Source organism: Macrobrachium nipponense, chromosome 45 (genome assembly GCF_015104395.2).
Source record: "Macrobrachium nipponense isolate FS-2020 chromosome 45, ASM1510439v2, whole genome shotgun sequence".
Lineage (NCBI taxonomy): Eukaryota > Metazoa > Arthropoda > Malacostraca > Decapoda > Palaemonidae > Macrobrachium > Macrobrachium nipponense.
This window is the reverse complement of record NC_061105.1, coordinates 6,802,529-6,824,638: the sequence shown is the minus strand read 5'-3', so window position 1 is coordinate 6,824,638 and position 22,110 is coordinate 6,802,529. Positions and strand designations below refer to the sequence as shown.

General features: G+C 43.9%; 1 protein-coding gene across 1 annotated transcript in view; it reads left to right on the top strand.

The window, feature by feature from the left end:
• The window catches only part of LOC135214330 (GRB10-interacting GYF protein 1-like), a 200,258-nt gene that overhangs the window by 110,972 nt on the left and 67,176 nt on the right, over nucleotides 1-22,110 (top strand).

The following is a 22,110-nucleotide window of genomic DNA, read 5'->3' as shown; positions in this document are numbered from 1 at the left end:
AACAGAGAGAGAGCGCTCTCTGTTCCAAGTGCACACCTCGTCATTCTTTATTTACATTCTTCAGTAGGTATGTTTTGAGATGAGGCTGGCTGAAGATGTAGGTATAGGCACATGATGGTTAATATTTCAAAATACAATCGACCCCGCTTATTTGTGGTTCAACATTAGCGATTACTGTATTTTCATATTTTCACGACTAAATGTTTTAGGATGATAGTTTATAGTATATTTGATGTTTGAACTATTAAAATAAGAGGTTATTAGCATTTTAGAGGGTATTTTTGGTGTTTGAATGATTAAAATAGGTAGATATAAGCATTTTTAGAGGGGGTTTTTGGTATGTATTCGTAGATTTTCTGTATTTCTGTGTGGGTTTGGTACGTATCCCCTGCGAATACGTGGGGGGATGACTATAAGTATTAGGTTTAATGTTTGGTCTGGCACTTCCTCAGGGACACGTGGTTGGCGTGAACGGGAAAATGGCCCTGACAGCGAGTGGGAAGAGGTGTCGGGGCGGGGAGCTGGCCGGGGGGTCCCTGTCTCGTCCCGAACTTCCCGCCCACCCTGGGACGAAAAAGATGGCCGCCTTCGGAAGTCTTGGGATGAAGATAATTTGCCAGAGTGGTAAGTATTTCCTTTGGATTTGTCTTCATGTAATTTTCTCCTAATAACTTGGAAATACACCTTGTGTGCAGGGAAATTTTTTGCAGATGTTCATATTTTCATACAATGAACTTGCCTGTCAGATATATACTTAGCTAAGACTCCGTCGTCCCCGACAGAAATTCAAATTTCGCGCCACTCGCTACCGGTAGGTCAGGTGATCTACCTGCCTGCCCTGGGCGGCAGGACTAGGAACCATTCCCGTTTTCTATCATATTTTCTCTGTCGCTGGTGGTATCAACTGGAATTCGCTTTTCAAGACTTTTTTGATCATCTATATTGGATTTCTTGGTGACGTACTGGATCGTTGTTTTGGCATTCGCTACTGTGGACTGGATTTGGACTTGCTTTTGATTTTTCTGATAGAATGTCTGATTCAAGTGTTAGTGTGAGAGTGTGTGTGAATTTAGGCTGCAAGGTGAGGATACTGAAGGCTTCGGTTGATCCTCACACTGTATGTCGTAAATTTAGGGGGTTTGACTGTTCTTTGAATAACACCTGTATTGAGTGTGAAAAGTTGAATGCTAATGAATGGAAGACTCTAACTTCTTACTTGAAGAAGTTAGAGAGGGATAGAATTAGACGGGCTGCACAAAAGTGTGAGTACAAGGCCTATTGAGCCTTTTTCTGAGTCTCTCTCCTATTATTAATGAATTTGGATTCTCCCTAGGTATCTGAACCCTCACAGGCTTTGCATTCGGATTCGGCTTCGGAAATCGCCAATATGAAGGCTACTCTTCGTAAAATGAAGACACAGATGGCGGCCATGCAAGGTAAGGGAAGTGATAGTGAATTACTTAGTGAAGTGAGTGTTCCCAGTGTTGTGGAGGGGGCGTCTGACCGTCCCTGCGATGCTCCCAGGCCTAGACCTCTTCCAAACTCACATACCCAGAGGAGAAGGAAGTCGAAAGTCGTACGGAGGTTGTGGGGAACTCCCCAACGGTCAGGCGTCCCTTCAGCAGGTTTCTGTTTCGCTACAGTCTGCTCAGGACCGCTTTAATAGAAGCGTCCTACGAGATTGTTTCTCGTCGTCCGGCTTCTCCTTCACCTAAACGAGGGTGGAAGGACTCGGATCTTTCTAGGCCACTGAACCCCCTGATCCCAACTCCTTGACGAGGTGGGGGGCGGGGGGGGGCTTAGGGATCCACTGCAGAGAGAGTATGCCCCTTTACGCCTACACTCTCTGCTGTGGATCCAACTGAACATTGGGACCTTTACTCCTTTACTCCTCCTCCTTATAAATTTTCCCCTTTCCCTTCTTCTTCTTTTGTTGACGACCCTGGCATGGTTTTGGAATATTGAATTGACTGCTCTTTTAACCTGATGGAGGGTGGAGTTGGACGGCATGCCACTCACCCGTAAAACTAGAGTACCTGACGTGGTCGAGCGAGGGAAATTTTTTTTTTTTTTATGTTAAGCCATGCCCACAGTGCTGGGTCCGATCTCTTTGTGTGACTGACGGGACCCTTAAGGCACTGTGGGTATGACGTATATCCAGGTGAGTGTCCCAGGGCAGTTACCATAGCGTAACAGTATTGCTCCTCCCCCAGTTGGGCCTCCTTGGTGAGAGGGATCTCATCCTGGACGAAATATGTAAACTTATATATATGGAAACTAAAACAAAAACCCCTACGACTTCTGGCATGGCAATGGACTGTTCTAAGGAAAACCCAGGTAATGAAGAACAGGCTGGTATTAAAACTTTAATACCATACAAGCCACAAAGAAAAAGCAAATTTAGAATTGACCCAACCTTGACTCACTTCGACTCCCTCTTTGGGAGTGGAAGTTGGTCAAGGTTCTTGACCTTGGAAACCGACAGAAAAATATCAGCATTAAGATTGGAAAATTATTTGTTAAGTAGGCACCCAACCTCAGAAATGTCATTTAGACAAATAAAAGAACAGGAGTGGTTAATAGAAACCACTACAAAAAATCAATCTGAAAATTATTTAACCATAAAGAACATAGACAATATAAAAGTAACGATAAGAAAGCACGACAATATGAACAGTGTACAGGGTACTGTAGTACTTCCTAAAAGTGAAGAGCCAATAGAGAAAAATATTTTGCTGGATTCCTTAAAAAAAGGTACAACAATGTACAAGATTGTGAAGTATACAGTATAACCAGTAGACCAAAAGTAATGAAAAGACATTGAAAATAGCCAAACAAAAATAAAATTTGAAGGCCAAGAATTGCCTTTCAAAATTAAAATCATGGGCCAAAATAGAGAACTGAGACCTATGTTCAAAACTCTACAGTGCCAAAACTGCAGTAAATATGGGCATACATGGAAAAATTGCAGAAATATATCGATCTGTGCGTATTGTGGGATCTGACAAACATACCACGCAGTGGAAGTGTGGTGAACCAAAATGTGTAAACTGTGGCCAAAACCACCATGCTAGGTCTAAGGAGTGTATGTACTATATATACAATACAGAACTGAAATTACTTCAAGAGAGATCAGGAATGCAATAAGAGAAGCCAAACTAGAGTTGAGAGTTAGAGGTAATGCATGATCCCGCTAGGAAGCAAATGTTCTCTGCTGCAACGAGCTCAAAGAATGAAACAAAAATGGAAGCAAATAACAAACCCCTAATAGATAAATCAGAAGAAAAAAATAACTTTACAAGAAAACTAATATAGCAAGAAATCAAGATATTGTGCAACTGTGTGTTCAAATTCATTTGAGATATTGGAGGAAATGGAATCACAAGAGAATAATACATGTATAACTGAAATATTCAAGATATAATGAGCTGGAAGCTAAAGATAAAAAGAGGCCTTTAGAGAAGAACTCCACCCAAAACCAAAAAAGCCAACAATTATTAGAGAGGTATCAGTTAAAGCAAAGACCAAAAGATCCACAAAAAGTGCACAGACAAGAAAATAAAAACATACCCTTGTCTCCTAAAGTAATAATAAAAGAAATGGATGGAAATACCCAGAACAATAAAGAAATAATAGAGGAGAACACCATAGACAAAAATGAGTATGTGAGGGAGAAGAGATTACTCCCTCACCAGTAATTGGTGCACTAAAAGTGAATGAAAAAAGGACACATAAGAACACATGTGGATGTAATGAATGTTTCATCGAATTATGCAACAAAAACAAAAATATAACAAAAGACAGTTTAACAAACACTATACGAAATTTTATAAAATATAGAAGTAAAGAAACCACTAGTCTAGAGGACTCACAAAAAAGGCTGTATGTGCATTGGACACCTAATTTCCTATAAGGAAAAGCAAATAAATGTCGTAACTAAAAATTTTAGAAAAAATGCAACTAGATAAACCACAACAAGAAAGTAATGCTTGAACACACTTAACATAGTATTTTCAAATAATTAATATAATACAATGGAACATAAATGGTCTTCAGACCAGATTACATTTGGAGAAATTACAACCGCTTACTGAAAAGAAATAGAACCAATGATGATATGTTACAACATGTCAATAAAACAGTATCAACAATTGGTAAATATACCTTAGTAATCTACATCTAGAGAAGAAGAAGGAAATTTAGGTACTGCTATATATGTACATAACAAAGTATGTTATGACAAGGTACCTGTAACTTGCTGACTTGCAAATAGCGAGCATCAAAATACGAATAAAAAACTATAATTATGTAATTTATAACATATACAACCAACCTAACAAAAATTACGACATAGAAAAACTTAAGGATTTGTTTGGCAATGCCAGAGCAATTTTCCTACATTGATAGTAGGGATTTTAATGTCACAACCCGATATGGGACTGTAATTGTACAATCTCAAATAGAGCAGGGAGTAAAATTGAAGAGTTCATGGAGTCAAACGACATGTGCTGTATAAATGATGACGAAATTAGTACATATTTTTCAAAAACACCATGGAACATTTTTCTTCAGTAGACCTAACTCTTTGTACAACAAATATAATTGACAAGAATAGATTGGAATATAGTTGATGATTTGCACACCAGTGATCATTTCCCAATATTAATAATATCATTATTACAATATGATTCCTGCAAACATGTCCTCACTATAACATTAATAAAGCAGATTGGGAAAATATGAAATGCACACAAGAAATATCCAACCATTTGAATATTTAAAAGACCATAATGAAACTAACAAAATTCTTGCTTTTGACTTCATTAAAAGGCTGCTGATCAAGCAATACCAAAGTCAAAGCCATCCAACAAAGCACAAAGTCCATGGTGGTCCGATAAACTGACAGACTTAATTAAGTAAACAACTCAATAGGAGACGACTAGATAATTTAAATAGAACGTTCAGTAAAAATAAATAAAAAAATTACCAATATTAGAAGGAAACTTTACAAAAATTACTATATTTATTACTAAGAAATTGATACATTAAAGCCTATATATATAACAAAATATGTGCAAAAATTTAAAAAGGAAGTAATTCAAGGAAGAATAATTTCATGGAGGAAATATGTTTCAGATCTCTCAAATAATACTCCCATACAAAAAATATGGGAAAAATTCAGAAAAATAAATGGTACCCAAGTTAAACCACCTAGACATGCCATATTGAAAGATGGAAAAAGAATACTTGATCCAAAGAAATAAGTAATATAATAGGAGAAAACTTAGCGAATGTAAGTAGCGATAAAAATTTAGATGAACACTTCCGCACAAAGAAAAATAATGAAGAACTAATAACAATAAATTTCGAAACACAAGATATATATTATAATAGAAAATTTAATATGGAAGAGTTGGAATATGCTCTCTTGAATAGCAATAAATCTGCTCCTGGAGGTGGACAATATTTGCTTTGAGATGGAGCGACCACTTAGCACCTCGCAAAGTCATACTTATTACAATTTTATAATCATTTATGGCTTCAGAATCTATTTCCTGATGAATGGCGTAAAGCTATAATAATTCCTATCCCCAAACCTGGAAAGGATCAAGCAATGTTAATAATTACAGACCATATCTCTAACAAGTTGCTTATGCAAAATTACTTGAAAAAATGGTAAATAAAAGCTAGACTAACATGGCACATTCGGAGAAAACAAAAATTTTAACTTCCACTCAATTTGGGTCACAGTGTACAGGTCTACATTAGATTCTCTCTCTATCCTAGAAGACCATATACGCAGAGGATTTGAACGAAAACAGATAACTGTAGCAGTCTTTTTGACATAGAAAAGGCTTATGACACCCTACATGGAGGTATCCTATATTGAAGACATTACAAAACCATAACGTACCGTGGACATTTACCCATGTTCATCCAAAGTTTTCTAACAAATCGAAGTTTTCAGGTGAAAATTGATGATGCGTTGTCCAGAACATTCCCACTTGAAAATGGTGTTCCACACAAGTGTCCTTAGTGGCACACTATTTACCCTAGCAATTAATGAAATTAGTAAAAATCTACCCACCGGAATTAAAAGCAACCTTTATATGGATGATTTTGCCAAATATTATTCAGCATCTCGCATTAAACATGCAGAGCGCATCATTAACAAATCTATAGTAAAAATAGATGAATGGACCTCCATCTGTAGGATTTAGATTGTCCATTAATAAGACTCAGGCATTTTATTTTATAAAAGATAAAAGATGGAAGAAAGGTGAAGAAATAGATTTGAAAATCAGAAATCAAAGTATACAAATTGGCCAAACTGCAAAATTTTTAGGATTAGTATTTGATACTCACTTGAACTGGAACGCCCACATAACATATGTGAAATCAAAATGTAAAAGAGCATTGAATCTAATTAGAAAATTATCAAACACTAATTGGGGAGCTGATAGACAAACCCTTACATTACTATATAAAGCAACAGTGCTGTCTATCATTGACTACGGAAGTGAAATATACGGCTCGGCTTCGAACGCAGTACTGAAAATGTTGGACCCAGTTCATAATGAAGGACTCAGATATGTACAGGAGCTTTAAATCGTCACCACCTCTTCTTTACAGGTTGAATGTGGTGAACTACCTCTCTCTCTCCATAGAGAGTTAGTAACAATGAAAAGTGCCCTAAGAATTCAGTCAAGTGATTCACCAACCAAAAAATATTTGAACTAAGGGATGATTTATTAACAATCATTCACCACCTTTTCCAATTAGATCAAGAAGATTGTTTGAGTCACTGAAATATAAATATCCAACTACCTCCAATAGTAAAATTACCTCCTCCTTGGATTATGAATAAAATAAAAGTTTGCACAAAATTAAAATGTCTATCAAAAAAGCATTCCTATTACCCCAGAACATCAGAGACAACATACAATAGAGCACATAAGCGAAAAGGTCCACATTATGCAATATATACAGATGGATCCAAATCAAAATATGGAGTGGGATATGCTGCAGTGTCCAAGATAAAATATGCCAGTTCTCGCTTCCCAATAATGCCTCAGTATTTACAGCAGAGTTATGTGCAATAACATTGGCCATAAAAATAATCAAAGAACACTACTTTAATAATTTCGTGATTTATAGCGACTCTAGAAGTGCTATAGAAGCCATTAATAGTTATAATCCCAAAAATAATATTGTGCAGCAGATAAAGTTTTTACTCTATAAACTTATATAAAAAGGAAAACAAAAAAAAATATTGAAATATGTTGGATCCCTGCCCATGCGGAATAAAAGGAAATGAAGAAGCTGATAAAGCAGCCAAGGAAGCAATCCAGGTGAGGGAACAAATGTAAACATCCCTATTAGTGACACTGGAGCTTATATAAAAACAATAATTGTAAATAAATGGCAAAATATATGGAACGAAGAACCTGAAAGTAATAAACTAAAACAAATAAAACCTGACGTTACAAAATGGAGCTCCATATACCAGAGAGAAAGACATGCGCAAGTAATCCTGACACGTCTACGTATAGGCCACACTCGTCTAACACATGGCACTTAATGAGCAGCCCACATGACCCTGCTCCGGAGTGCTCAGAGTGCAAGGTATTGATAACTGTTAGACATGTATTGTGTGACTGTCCAAAAGTTTGACCAGCAGAGAATGTCAACTTTTGGAAGTAAACCAATAAAAGAAATTTTGTCAGAATCTTTCACATTTTCAGTCGTTCCGATTATGACGTTTCTAAGAAACTCTGATTTTAATAATAAAATATAAAAATAACTATATTTACAAAAAAATCTCAGAGCAATTAATGAATTTTAGATAAAATTTTAATTTTCTTGACTATTGTTAATTTTATAACCTTTTAGTATGTATGGAAACCGTGAGTAAATGTATTTATTGCCTGTTTGTGTTTCTAGTATGAAAGTCTAAGCCTCTGTGCAGGTTTTTTTACCTTGAGTAGGTATATTATATGACTTATTTGGTCCCAGTTCCTGGCCTGGCCTGGCCTAGACCTGGCATTTTAATCAAATCCTTCGGGCCAGCCCTATGAGAGCTGAAAATCAGCTCAGTGGTCTGGTTAAACTATTCTTATAATAATATAATAGGCCACTGAAAAGGCACTGGAAGAGCGCGCGTTTGACTCGAGCCCGGAGCGCTTCTCGGAGGAAGCCCCTTCTTCTATCAAGAAGGCCAAGCTGGTTTCGACGCCTCCTCGAACGGTATTTGAGGATCGCACTCCTTCGAGTTCTCCTGCTTCTTCTATTGAAGAGGACGCTGGTGGCTTCCAAGAGGATATTGCTTGCAGTACAAGAGCAGATAGCCTCTTTGGTTGGAGTTCTTTCGAGGGATCCTCCTCGCAAGAAGGACGCTAGACTTCCTATTAAGAAGTCTCGTCTTCTTTCACCGGCCAGACGTGAATGAAGCGTCCTCCAGACATGAAGAGCCTTACAAGCGTGGGACGTCTTCCAGGCGCAAAGAGTCTTGCAAGCGTCAGGAGCTATCCGAGCGAGTTTGCTCTGGATAAGGATACGCTCAGGCGCGAGGCGCCTGTTAGGCGCGAGGAATCAGCCAAGCGCGAGGCGCCAGCCAGGCGCGAGGATTCAGCCAAGCGCGAGACGCCATCCCAGGCGTGAGGAGTCAGCTTTGCGTGAGGCGCCAGACAAGCGCGAGGCGTCAGCCAGGCAGCGAGATGCCAGCCAGGCAACAAGCTCCAGCCAAACGAGAAGCGCCAGCCAAGCGCGAGCGCCAGACAAGCGCGAGGTGCCAGCAAGCGCGAGGAGCTTTCCAGGCGTGAGAAGTCAAGCAGACGCGAGACTTCTTTTAGACTTGAGAGAGATTCTGTTCACTCTATGAGTCCCTCTCCTAGTAGGAGTTTGTCACCAGTAGCGAGAGAACGGGATGAAGATCCTCTCGTTTTTTCGGGCCGATCTCCGCACGGTGTAGAAGGAGATTCGGAAGAGAGGGTAACGGTAGAGAAGGAGTCTCTAACTATAGAGTTCTGACAAACCTTCTTGCAGGAGTACGGAGATTCTTTGATCCTTGCGGCTCCTCCTTCGCCTCGATCACTGTTTTCGAGTGCGGTTGTACCAAAGTCTTCGTCGGTCTTGAAGATGAGACCTACGATCTCTATGAATGAAAGCGCTACAGTCTCTAGACAAATGGATGTTGTCTAAAGAAGGATCTGGGCAGAACCACCTTCTGTATGCCTCCAGCCATACTTCTGGCAAGAGAGGTTTCTGGTACCGAACTGGGGAGAACATGGGCCTTTCTCTCCCAGCGGCAGCCGAAGCGGACTTTTCAACCTTGGTTGATTCATCGAGGAGACACGCTTTGAATGGAGCTCGTGTGTCTTGGGCGATTTCTGAGACGGATCATCTCCTCAAGGGCCTCTTCCATATTTTGGAAGTGTTTTAATTTCCTAGACTGGTCCCTTGGGGGTGTTGTCTAAGAAGGCTCATGACTCTGAAGGTCTAGACCCCGAAGTCATTCTGAGTATTCTTTCTTGTTGACAGCCAGTACAAGAACGGATCGGGAGAATCTCCTCCTCTTTTTGGACCGGTACTCCTTAAGAAGAGGAGTATTTTAGTGCTTCTTAACCAAGGCGGTTTCTCCTCACAGAGAGCACCTGGTTTTCGCTCCCACGTCGGACTTCTTGTTTCCTTCTCAGTTAGTGAAGGACATTTCTCGCTCACTGACTGAGAAGGCGACACAGGATCTTCTCCTGCAAACTGCAAGGAAGAAGAGACCCCTAGTTTCGGTGGACAAGAAAGGACGACTTCTACGTTCAGCCCTTTCGAGGAGGCCCTCCCTCCAGAGCTCCCTCTAAGAGAAGAGGTCCTGAGAGGAGAGGTAAAGCTTCTTCCCGTCCCTTTAAGAAGGGAAGTGAGACAGACAACATCCAAACACCAGTGGGTTGCCATGGCTTCTCGAATTTGCAGACCGCCTGGTCACTCATAAAACTCGGACGCCTCTTCGATGTCCATAATCAGGAAGGGATATCTTATCCCCTTCCAGGACAGTCCTCCCCTAACGACCATTCCGCGGGAACTGTTCAGCCAGATACAGGGACCTGTACTGAGGATACTCTTCGTCTGATGGTGAATCAAATGTGGGACAAAAGAGCTATAGAATTAGTTCTAGAGCAAAACTCTCCGGGGTTTACAATCGGCTTTTCCTGGTTGCGAAAGCCTCGGGGGGCTGGAGACCAGTACTAGATGTCAGCGCTCTGAACAAGTTCGTTCTAAAGGAGAAGTTCTCTATGGAGACTTCGGCCTCAGTCCTTGCGGCTTACGTCAAGGAGATTGGATGGTGTCGCTGTATCTCCAGGAACGCCTATTTCTCATTGTCCCGATTCACCCTTCTCGAAGAAGTACCTCCGTTTCATGACGGGGGGAAGGATCATTTCAGTTCAGGGCCTTGTGTTTCGGCCTGTCCACAGCTCCTCAGGTCTTCCACAAACCTGATGAAGAATGTGTGAGGTTTCTTCACCTCAAAGGCGTCCATCTCTCTATATCTGGACGATTGGCTCATCAGGTCCAGAACAGAGAGACAGTGTTTGGAGGACTTTCTTTGACCCTAGACCTGATAAAGGAAAGTTGGGACTACTCGTGAACCTCGAGAAGTCACAACTGATTCCCAGACAGAACTTGGTCTATCTGGGGATTCGGATGGATCTCAGGGTTTTTCGAGTATTTTCCTTCGCAAGAGAGAATTGTGAGAGGCTTGGAAAAAGTCTCCTCTCTTCTTGGGAAAGAACGGACTTCGGCGAGGGAATGGTTAAGCCTTCTAGGCACCCTTTCCTCGCTCGAACAGTTCTTTCCTCTAGGAAGACTGCATCTTCGTCCTCTTCAGTTTTTTCCTAATGAGATCATGGAACTGGAAGACGGGACTTCTCTCCGACAGTTTTCTCCTTCCAATGGAGATGAAACCACACCTGAAATGGTGGTTGTCCCCTCTAAAAGATAACAGGGAATTTCTCTTGGAAGTTCTGAACCCAAGCCGAGTGTTGTATTCAGACGCATCGGAGAAGGGTTGGGGAGCAACACTAGGACCGAGAGAAGTGTCAGGCACCTGGAAGGCAGCACAGGTGTCCTGGCACATAAATTGCAAAGAACTTCTAGCAGTTCACTTGGCGCTAAAGTTCTTCGAAACCCTTCGTGTCCAAACAGTGGGTGGCCAAGTGAATGTGGACAACACTACCGCCCTGTCCTACATTCGGAAGCAAGGAGGAACGCACTCCGTGTCTCTATACGAGATAGCAAGAGATCTGCTACTTTGGACCTCACAGAGGAACATCTCCCTCCTGACAAGATTTGTTCAGGGTAACGAGAAACGTCAGGGCGGACAGACTGAGGCAGGAGAAGCCAGGTCCTTCACACAGAATGGACCCTTCATTCTTCAGAGGGTGTCAGAGTCTTGGGATCTTTGGGGCACTCTCACGTAGATCTGTTTCGCCACATTCCTTTCCAAACGGCTGGAAGTCTTTTGTTCAGTGGTGGAAGACACAAGAGCTCTCGTGGTCGTGCCTTCCTGCTAGACTGGTCTCATGTGGACGTGGTACGCTTTCCCCCCCCTTTCAAAATCCTGGGGCAAGTGTTGAGAAAGTTTGTAGCGTCCAACGGGACAAGGATGACCTGATAGCCCCGTTTTGGCCAGCACAAGATTGGTTTGCAGAGGTGCTGGAGTGGACAGTAGACTTCCCAAGATCCCTTCCAAGAAGGATGGATCTTCTCAGACAGCCACACTTCGAGAGGTTTCATCAAAACCTCCCCGCTCTTGCGCTGACTGCCTTTTCGACTATCGAAAGACTTGTCAGAGCGAGGGGTTTTTTTCCGCGCGAAGCTGCAAGCGCTATCGCTAGAGCCCGCAGAGCTTCCACTAGACGAGTCTATCAGTCGAAGTGGGAGGTATTTCAGAAGGTGGTGTAAGTCTAAGAAGTTGTCCTCCTCCTCCCAGTACCTCTATAACCGAAATCGCTGATTTCTTTTTGTTCTTGAGAGAGGTCTCTCACTTATTCTGTATCGACGATCAAAGGATACAGGAGCATGCTTTCGGCAGTCTTCAGAAACATTGCCTATGAGATTGCTGAAAATAAGATCTGCACGACTTGATTAGATCGTTTGAAACGACAAAATCTAAGGAACTAACTCCTCCAGCTGGAACCTGGATGTAGTTCTCAAGTTCCTTTCGTCTGACAGATTTGAGCCTCCTCATTTAGCGTCGTTCAGGGATATAACAAGGAAAAATGCTTGTTTCTCCTATCTTTGGCGACAGCCAAAAGAGTTGGGGAACTTCATGCCCTGGAAGATGAAGGTCGCTTAACAGAGAACTCGGCCTTCTGCTCGTTTAGAACTTTTTCTAGCAGAAAAATGAGAACCCATCGAATCCCTGGCCCAAGAGATTCGAGATTAAAGGCTTATCGAGTCTAGTAGGTAGAGAAACAGAAAGGTCTCTTTGCCCTGTAAGAGCCTTGAAGTTCTACTTACAAAGGAAAAGGAAGAAAACAAATGGGAGCTCTAGACAAAGTCTTTGGTGTTCGATTAAGGACCCCACAAGAATCTTGTCTAAGAACGCATTAGCTTTCTTCATTAGGAGCGTCATTACAGATGCTCTCAAGTTCTGTCCTGACGACTCTTTCCGCTTTTAAGAGTAAAAGCTCATGAAGTTAGAGCAGTGGCGACGTCTCTCTCTTTTCAGAAGAATATGTCGCTAAAGAAAATCATTGATATGACATATTGGAGGTGCAATTCGGATTTGCATCTCACTATCTTAAAGACGTTCGCGTGACCTACGAGAAATGTTTTTCTCTGGGGCCTTTTGTATCGGCGGATACGATACTGGGTACGGGAGCAAACACCAATCCTTAACTTTGTACATAACCTTCTACTAGATATGTTCTAGATTTCTGCTGACAAAGAGGGCTCGGTGCTGCACTGGCGGCCAGTCACTGTTGTTCAGTAAGGAACTCTTGTGATATCTTTTAGAGGAGTATTAAAATTTTTTTTTTTAGAATTTTTGTATGAATGCGTTTTAGTTTCGAGTTATGGGTTGTTTTTAATGAGTTCGGGGATAACTCAGAACAATTTTTATATACTAACATGGTGGTTAGGATCAGGTGGTCGGATTGGTTATGCTCCTTCATAAGGTGTGTTGTCATAGAAGTGGTCCAGTACCCATTGACAAAGTCCTTTCAGGCTCTGCCGAGTAAGCGGTTTTTTTCATTACCCATCGACAGACCCACAAGAATCTAGCCATAGATCTAATATCTCGCTAAAGTCTTGAGGTGATGCAGACTACCGGGCTACAGCCACGAAGTCTACCACCTATCAGGTAGGAACCAAGGTTTTTCTTTATACCTACAACATATGTTTACCTGTCTATTTCCATATTAGCTGGTCTCTTACCCTCCACCAAAGGGTGCCAATCAGCTAAGTATATATCTGACAGGTAAGTTCATTGTATGAAAATGATATTGTTATTATACAATAAAGTTTCAATACATACTTACCTGGCAGATATATACGATTAATGGCCCCACCCAGCCTCCCCGCAGGAGACAGGTGGAAGAGAGAAAATATGATAGAAAACGGGAATGGTTCCTAGTCCTGCCGCCCAGGGCAGTAGGTAGATCACCTGACCTACCGGTAGCGAGTGGCGCGAAATTTGAATTTCTGTCGGGGACGACGGAGTCTTAGCTAAGTATATATCTGCCAGGTAAGTATGTATGAAACTTTGTATTATAACAATATCATTTTTATTGCTGTATTTATTTAGGAAAGATACTTGGTTTGTTTATACTTTTCACTTCATTCAGAGAATATAACCAGAAGTTTTGATTTTTCTAGCAAAGATAACTTTCCTCAGGGTAAGACTATGCCATCAAAAATGTAACCTTTACTCTCTAGGATGCTTGGTAAATTTATGAGACTTATTTCAACTTATCAAGTGATTACCATAGCGATTAGTTCATTACACCTTGGAACTATAGCTGCGAATCACTAGGTAAGTGTACATAAAATTTCATTTGATCATAAAAATATTATTTGTTATTTTACCAATCACACTAAACAGCTGAAATGATGGTGTTATAAATTAACCTCCTTTTATTTTCATTTATGGTTTGTGGTTTACCTTATTTCCTTTCAAAATTATATGATAATTGTTTCACAGGGCCACGAAAATGCTGACGAAAAAGGTGTAGTTTTGATGCATCAGGAGCGTTTCATGGCCCTGGTTGGTCAGATGAGAAGATCCAACAGCTGAAGGTCGAGGTGTTTTGGTGGTGGTGGCGGAAGAGTCGGCAGAAGGTTTAGTCCTGACAAGACTGCCGCCAGGACCGAAGCTCCTGTTGGCTAATAAACACGAGTCAAGTTGGCCAGAGAGAGTGAAGTTGAATCCCAGGAAGAGATCAAGAATGGTTTAGACGAAATAAGGCATACACCCCTGTCAATGATTTAGACAAGAACCATGACAGTCACAAGCCCCCAAACATTGCTGAATCACAGGTATGCTCATTTGATGTTGTTTACTATCGAGGGATGTCAAACATTGATAACCCTCATGGGTTGACTTTGGTGTGTTTGATCATTCCTACGAGAACTAACTACTACATTATCGTGGTGACAAGGCAAACTTATTAAAAAGAAAAACTTGTTTAAAAATGCAGTAATTTAAAACTGGAAATTTATTTGAATGTGGCAGATTCTCATTATGTTGTTTTTTTCTTTTTAGCCTAATTCGTGGATGCTAGTAAACAGATTGTTGAAGAGCCTCCTAGTTGCCCTGAACCACAGCCAGCCACAAACAACAACAGCAACAACAACAACAGCAACAGCAACACAACAACAACAACAGCAACAGCAACAGCAACAACAACAACAACAACAACAACAGCAACAACGGCAACAGCAACATCATCAACTTCAGCAACAACTTCAACAACATCAACAACAACAACAACAACAGCAAACAGCAACAGCAGCAACTTCATCAGCAACATAAACAACAGGCAACAAGCACGCAACACAGCAGCACAGGTCAGCTGCAGCCCATACCCATTTACCAACCCCTCTACCAAACGGTATCGTCAGTGATGAAGAAGAACCACACGAAGTACAGATGCCACCAGAGTTCCAGGTCGTTCCGAGTCCCGTCCAACCCCCCCAGCCAAACATTCAGGTGGAACCTGGTCCTTTCCACCTAGAGAGTACCAAGCTGAAGAAGAGAAGTTGGAACACATGCGCAGTGTTGCAGACGATTTGGTTGCCAAGTTGGTGGAAGAGGATGACCTTAGACCACAGACGGGTTCTCCCAATCAGGTTGTAGTGACCCCTGTGTCTATGGTCCCATTCCTGATCCTACGCCGCAAGGAAACCATACGTCTCATATCCCTGGGGATGATAAGTGGTACTACATGGACCCTCAGGTAATTGCATTATTGGAGAAGTAGCAGCAGTAGCATTTTCATGCGCTGATGCTACCGTTAGGCTAATTATCATATTTAAACATTCACTTTTAAAAATAACTGAAACTATTGTGTAATTTTTCTAAGATTTAAGGAGTTTTGCATGATTTACGTACTTTTGGTCATTATGTTTGCACTACCACCTTCAAGGGGAATAATTGGAACCAGTATTTGAGATTTGTAAACTTCTAGTCTTGAGTTGGACGTTAGGTCTGACTAGCAGTAGGTACTGTACTTGAAAAGTGCTTCAAGGGAAGAAAAATTGTAAAAAACATTTATCTGTAAACTACAAAGTTTTCTCTCTGTGTAAAGCAGTACAATAGTGACATGAATGTTGTCTGTATTTCAGGGTGAAGTGCAAGGGCCTTTTACGTCAGGCGATATGTCAGAGTGGTATCGAGCTGGGTATTTCACGCCATCCTTATTATTAAAGAGAGATTGTGATGATCAGTTTGCTCAGCTTGGGGAACTAACTAGGATATTTGGAAGGGTGCCTTTTGTACCAGGACCACCAGTGTCACCGTTAAAGGTATGTTAAATTTGGATACTTTAGCAATATTATTTTGAATGTTATTTAATGATCAAATGTTTAGGAACCCAATCTCAGTGCATGCAGAACAATCTCCAGGCACATCCCCAAAGAAGAGTGGTGGCTACTACTTGTCTCAAAGAGCATCCCTGTCATTCAGCAGTTCTACTTGTGGAACTGGTCATGATTTGCTTTTCTGTTGTGCGTTTAACATTTGCAGTCCTACTCCCCAGAATTTCTTGTGTATCTAGTTTTGGTGTGTGTAAATTCTGATTATCTCTATTGTTATTGCTGTTGTTTCACACTGTCAGTTCCACCAATAGAGTTGCAAGAGGACTTGGATGTTTCCTCAAGAGAGGTGTAATCAAGTCCCCCTCTCTCTTATGGATGACTCTAGAGATTGCTCTACCGTGTATTAGGGTATCATGAAATATTGGGTTTGTACATGAAAAAATTAATTTTATTTTTAGAGAGTAATGTATGTTAGCATGATTTAGAATTGTCATATTGTAGGTAGGGTTTAATTTAAAGCATACTTTACAGTAGTGCATATTGTGGTGGATAATCTGCTGATATTAATTTATAGATTCAGAAGTTGTCTTTTGCTATCCAGAACTTGTAACTCTGTTTACTGAGAGATGAGGGTCAGTTTAGATATTAATGGGTTTCATTTCATATATTAACCTGTTAAGCGTCACCCACGTAGTAATACGTTTACAGCGATCTACTCGTTAGCACCTTCAGCGGTATATTACGTTCAAGACTTTAACTGTGCTTGCCAAGCCGTCAGTCCCGTAATAATATGTTTACTCGTATAGAAAATGTAGAAACATCATTTGGTAACACTCTCAGCACACGGGAAACTTATTTCCAGCCTGGCAACTCTTTCCTGGTGGTCGCTTATGCTAGAAAACTGCCTGGTCCTGCTGGTTTTCTTTCAGTACGCTTCGGGCGTTTATCAACACAAATAGATTTTCGCGTCTTTCACAATGAATGTCCCAAAGAGGAGACATATTTGCTCATCCAGGGGGAACGCTTAACAGGTTAAGTAAAAGAAAGATGCTTTGAACTGTATTTACCTGGGAAGGTTGAGTATTCTTGAAAAGCGTTGAACCCACTGCTTGTCTCTGTGAATTATGCTTGTTTTATTTTATGGGTTAGTTCTCCTTGAGTACAAGTGTAACTAAGTATATGATGTAATATAACTCTTGAATAAATAAACAAATAACCTCTACTACATTATGTCAGGGTTCGATTATACTGCAGACCTAAAGCCCCATATGAAGGTCAGGCTGGAAAAAAATAGAAATTAAGGGCAGGAAATGAAGAGTGGGGCTTAATTCTATAGGGAGTGGTAAACCTGTCTTTAAAATGATAGAAGGTTTGTATGTGCTAGGGAAAACTGACCTTGGAATAAGAGTCAAAGAATGAAAAGTTTATTCTCATGGTTATAGATGGTGACATCTTTTGACTTCACAGTGTAATAAACTGAAGTGGAGCATTATAAGAAATAGGAAAATGTGAGTCATGTAATGTTGTTTTTGTATCCAGAGGTTGGGATGGTTTATAGGTAATAGTACATATAATAAAATGGGTCATGCTTAAGAGAAGTAACATTTTAGAAACCAACTTACATTGCAGGTGACAGAGATGCTGAATGCACAAAAACAAGCTGAGCGTGAACGTTTAGAAATGTTGCAAAACTACATGATCCAGAAACAAGTTTATCAGCATCAAATGGCTGTCAGGTTGGTTTTTTGGTGTTTGCTTCTGAGTTATGAACTTTATGAAACTAACTAGATGAAGTAACTTCAGAGAAATTCATGATTTGTAAAATTAGTGACTCAATCCCAGAATACAGAACAAAACTTTCGGTCAAAAACTCTCGTGTGACAGTCCAATGTTTAAACAGCATTGAATATCAAGTTGTTCCGATACGTAATACAAACCCTCGGTCCTTACAATAGAAGGTAACTAGCGGCAGCTGGGACGGTCGTAAGCTTCGAACAAGGGGAGAACGTAGTTAACTGCTTGTCCGATCGTGCGCTGCGCCCGCGCGCCCGCCCAGAGGTGAAGAATCACTTTTGCTTTCGGCCGCGGGTGTGTGAAGGACGTGTTCGTCATCGCTCTCTGCCGCTTCATCGTCGTATGCTTTGTTTATATTGTGTTTTCTACTAATGGTTTGGTTTGACTTGAAATGAAACTGTAAGTACACTGTTTTTCATTTTCATTACTTAATTATGAATCAACATGGAGCTATCGCCGTAGAGACGGCGATTTCCGCTCTTTCATGATTGAACCCTTGATTATGGTCTCGGTGCCGAGGGCGGGCGCACTCACGCCGAGTCATGTATTTTGGGCGAAAGTGTGTAATTGAAAGATGTAAGTACTCTTTTTCATTATATTTTTTGGCCCTGTGCGTTCGTTGCCGAGAGCTTGATTGCGCTCGGCAAGAGCCTCTTATTTTGTATGAATAGAATGCAATGAAAGTGGATTCGCAATGCAGTTTTCTTTTCATTTTCATTTATTAATTGCATCAAATTTAATTTTGGATCAAATTCCGCTCTTACCCGGGAATTAATCCTTACGATTTAGTTGCTGTGAAAGTGAAAAATAGCAAGTGCAGTATTGTTCATTTTCATATATATTTATGATAGCATCATATTATTATGGATCAAGTTTCCGCTCTTACCGGGAATTGATTTTCCCTCTTTAAGTCTATGAGTGAATCGCAAGTGCAGTATTCTGTTTCATTTTCATATTACTTTTCACTGCTGTGCGGGGTAGGGGAAGCGAAGGTCTGCCAGGAAGTCGTCGGAAAGCTCTCCCGACGACTCCTTGGTATCCGATTCTTCGTCTTCTTTCCTGCCCCCCCGCTCAGCTTCCTCGTATTTTGTTTTTGGGGTCTTCCTTCCGTTCGGGGGTGGGGGCATGTCTCCCCCCCCCGTGCGTGAGGGAAGGGAACCCCTCTTACTAATCTGTCTGTGCTACCGCAGGTGCTACAGCCGTGGGAGGACGACCTTGGACAGTATGGACCACTGCGGCTGCAGGGCGTGCCTAGCATCCACGATCTGCTGCGAGGTCTAGCGAGGTCTGGGGCGGTGACCTTGGAGTGGTCTCCACTACAACCTTCACGGCCGCTTATGCTGCTTCCCCCCGCTGGTCTACACCCCATGCTGTGTCGGTGACGGCGTCTGCCGCTTCTAGGGCCGGTCGCGCCGTACCGAGGAGGGGTTGCCGCCGCTGCCTGTGTTTTCTTCGTGTTGCCTGCCCCAGACTTCCGCTGTTCCAGCAGCTCGCCCCTGGACCGGCCGCCAGTACCACGCTGGCTGCCGATGATTCTACGAGGCGATGGCTGGGCCTGCCGTACCTGTCGCTGATGTGTTTCTCCCGCTACTGGCTTGGCTGTCCCTTCTGTGTTTACCGCTGCCGCTGTTCCGGCCGCTCCTGAGCTGGTTGCTGTTCCTGTCGCTCCTGGTTCCTGCGCCCTGTCCATGCTGGTCCTGCCCATGGTGTCTTCCCCAGTCCCTAGTCCTTCCGGACAGGTGCAGTCGGGCCGTGTTGCTTCGGCAATAGGCCCGACTCCGGCCTGGATGGAGGACCTGACGACTGTCCTGCGTGAGCTGACGAAGAAGAGGAAGGTGTCATCTTCGTCTGTTGCTGCCTCTTCCCCTTCGACTTCTAAGGCCCATAAGCCGAAGAAGAAGAAGGCTGCCTCCCCCCCCTAAGAAGTCTCCTTCGGAACTTCTAACGGGCCCGTCCCACCTCGGTGGGACGGGGGTCCTTCTGCTGGTCCTCCTGCTCCTTCGGAGCGGGGCCCGTCCTCCCCTTCCGTAAGGAAGAGATAGACGGGGACCAGAGGAGTATCGGTTAGCTCTGGTACTTCCTCGCCTGGTGCTAGCGGCGATGCCGCTACGCCAGGTTCCGGCTCGGTCTCTCATCGTTGCGCGGGAGATCCCGAGTGTACGCTCTCCCTCGGGAGACCGTGCAGCCAAAGTTTCGGCGCCAGAGTTCGCTCGGCGCCAAGACCACGGCACGGAGCAGAAGGCTGGCGAGAACCGCTCAGGTGGGACTCTCGCCAGGCCAGCGGCGCTCTCGCAGCGACCAGCTGGTAACGGGTTTTGTTTCCCCTAAGAAGACTCCTTCGGGAACTTCGAAAGGGCTCGTCACATTCCGGTGTTGACGGGGGGGTTCTTCTCGCTGGTCCTCCTGTTCCTTCGGGAACGGGGCCCGTCTCCCCTTCTGAGAAGAAGAAGAAGACGGGGACCAAGGGTGTGCTGGCTAACCGCTGGTACACCCTCGCCTGGTCTTGGCAGCTCTGCTGCTAAGCCAGGTACCGGCTCGGTTTCTCGTCCGCGAGAAGTTCCGAGTGTAAACGATCTCCTTCGGGTGACCGTGCAGCCAAAGTTAAGACGCCTGAGTTCGCTCAGCGTCATGACCGAGGCACGGAGCAGAAGACTGTCGAGAGCCGCTCAGGTGACTCTCGCCAGTGCCAGCGGCCGCTCTCGCACGACCAGCCGTACCTCTCGGGTGGACGTGACGGTCTCTGACCGGCCACGGGTTGAGGCTGGGAAGAGGTCCCCCGAGGTCCCCTCGACCGACGGTACCAGCCTCGGCTGGTACCAGCGGTTTTGACGTGCCGCGAGGACGCTCACCGGTCTCACGGCGAAAGCGAGCTCTGCAGGTCACCTGGCCACGCCGCTCCACAGGGACCGGGCGGATACGGTGACCAGCAGCAGCTCGTCTGACGCACGGGACCGGGTCGACGTGCTCAGTCGAGCCGCTCGCCACAGGTGAGCGGCACGGCCAGGCCTGCAGATCGATCCCCACCGCGGGTTGGTGATCGGCTGCAGCCCCCCACGTACGCTGGTCCTGCCAGCGAGCGGGGGGGGGGTGGGGGGGGGGGAGCGTCAGGTCTGTCTCTCCACTACCTTCAACTTCCTCGGCTACACCCGGAAGAGCGAGGGTAGCTAGGAGTGATCGTGAGAGGTGCGCCGCTCACGATCCCGTCACGACGCCGCACGTGCCACGTATGGTCTTAGGACACCAGGACGTACGCGCAAGTGATTGGAGGCGACCGTCAGGGGGAGGGGGAGGGGGTAGCGTCAGTTCTGTCTCTCCGATACCTTCAACTTCCTCGGCATACGCCAAGGAGCTAGGTATATAGGAGTGATCGTGAGAGATGCGCCGCTCACGATCCCGTCACGACGCCGCACGTGCCAGGTTGGTCTTAGGACCAACCAGGACGTACGCGCAAGTGATTGGAGGCGGAACCGTCAGGGATCTGTTGCTGGTCCTTCTTCTGAAGGAGGAGGGTCCTGGGAGCTGCTCTTGTTGGAGGGACTGGACGGTCCTACTCCTCAAGACGCTGTAACTTCCGAGATTCAGAGTAACTTTACCCAGGTTTTATTTTGCACTGATTCGTCAGCACAACGACCTGGGGAAGGATCGCCGCTCCCCACCAGCAGAGCCCATGTCTCTGCTCGAGTCGTTTTGGGGCCCGAGAGGGAACCCAAACCGACGGTGGGTATGCCGCGATCGGCAGACTTACCGATTCTGTCTTGAACCAGAGTCTCTCGTCTCCGGACAAGAAGGCTCTCTCAGTTTCTGGCCGGTCGATCAAGCTACTTCCACCTCCTCTACTGCGACAGCGGCGTTTCTACGTGTCTTCGGACACCGTATTTAAATACTCCTTCGGTCCTCCTGAGAGGTTTCGACCTCGACGGCTGGAACTGAGTCGGAGGAACGTATCGGCTCTCTCCTGTCAGGTGTCGATCAGCCCACCCAGACAGACGTTCACAGTGGCCGGCAGACCCTTACCTACAGTGAGAGTTCGTAACCCTCCTCGGGAAAAACGTTTTCTCCTGACGATACGTTTTCCCAGACTCTGAGAGGCCATCGCCGCAAGGCGATGCTGCTACCTACTTCTCCCAACTGCTAGTTCCACTGGGAAGGCGAGCGAGTATCCAATTCCTCCCCATTCCCCTCTCTCCTTACGGCTACGAGGGAAAGGGGGAAGGATCCTACAGAGATTTCTCTGTAGGATCCCACGTTGGGGACTGCGCTACCAGGGGGACCTTCGGGTCCTAC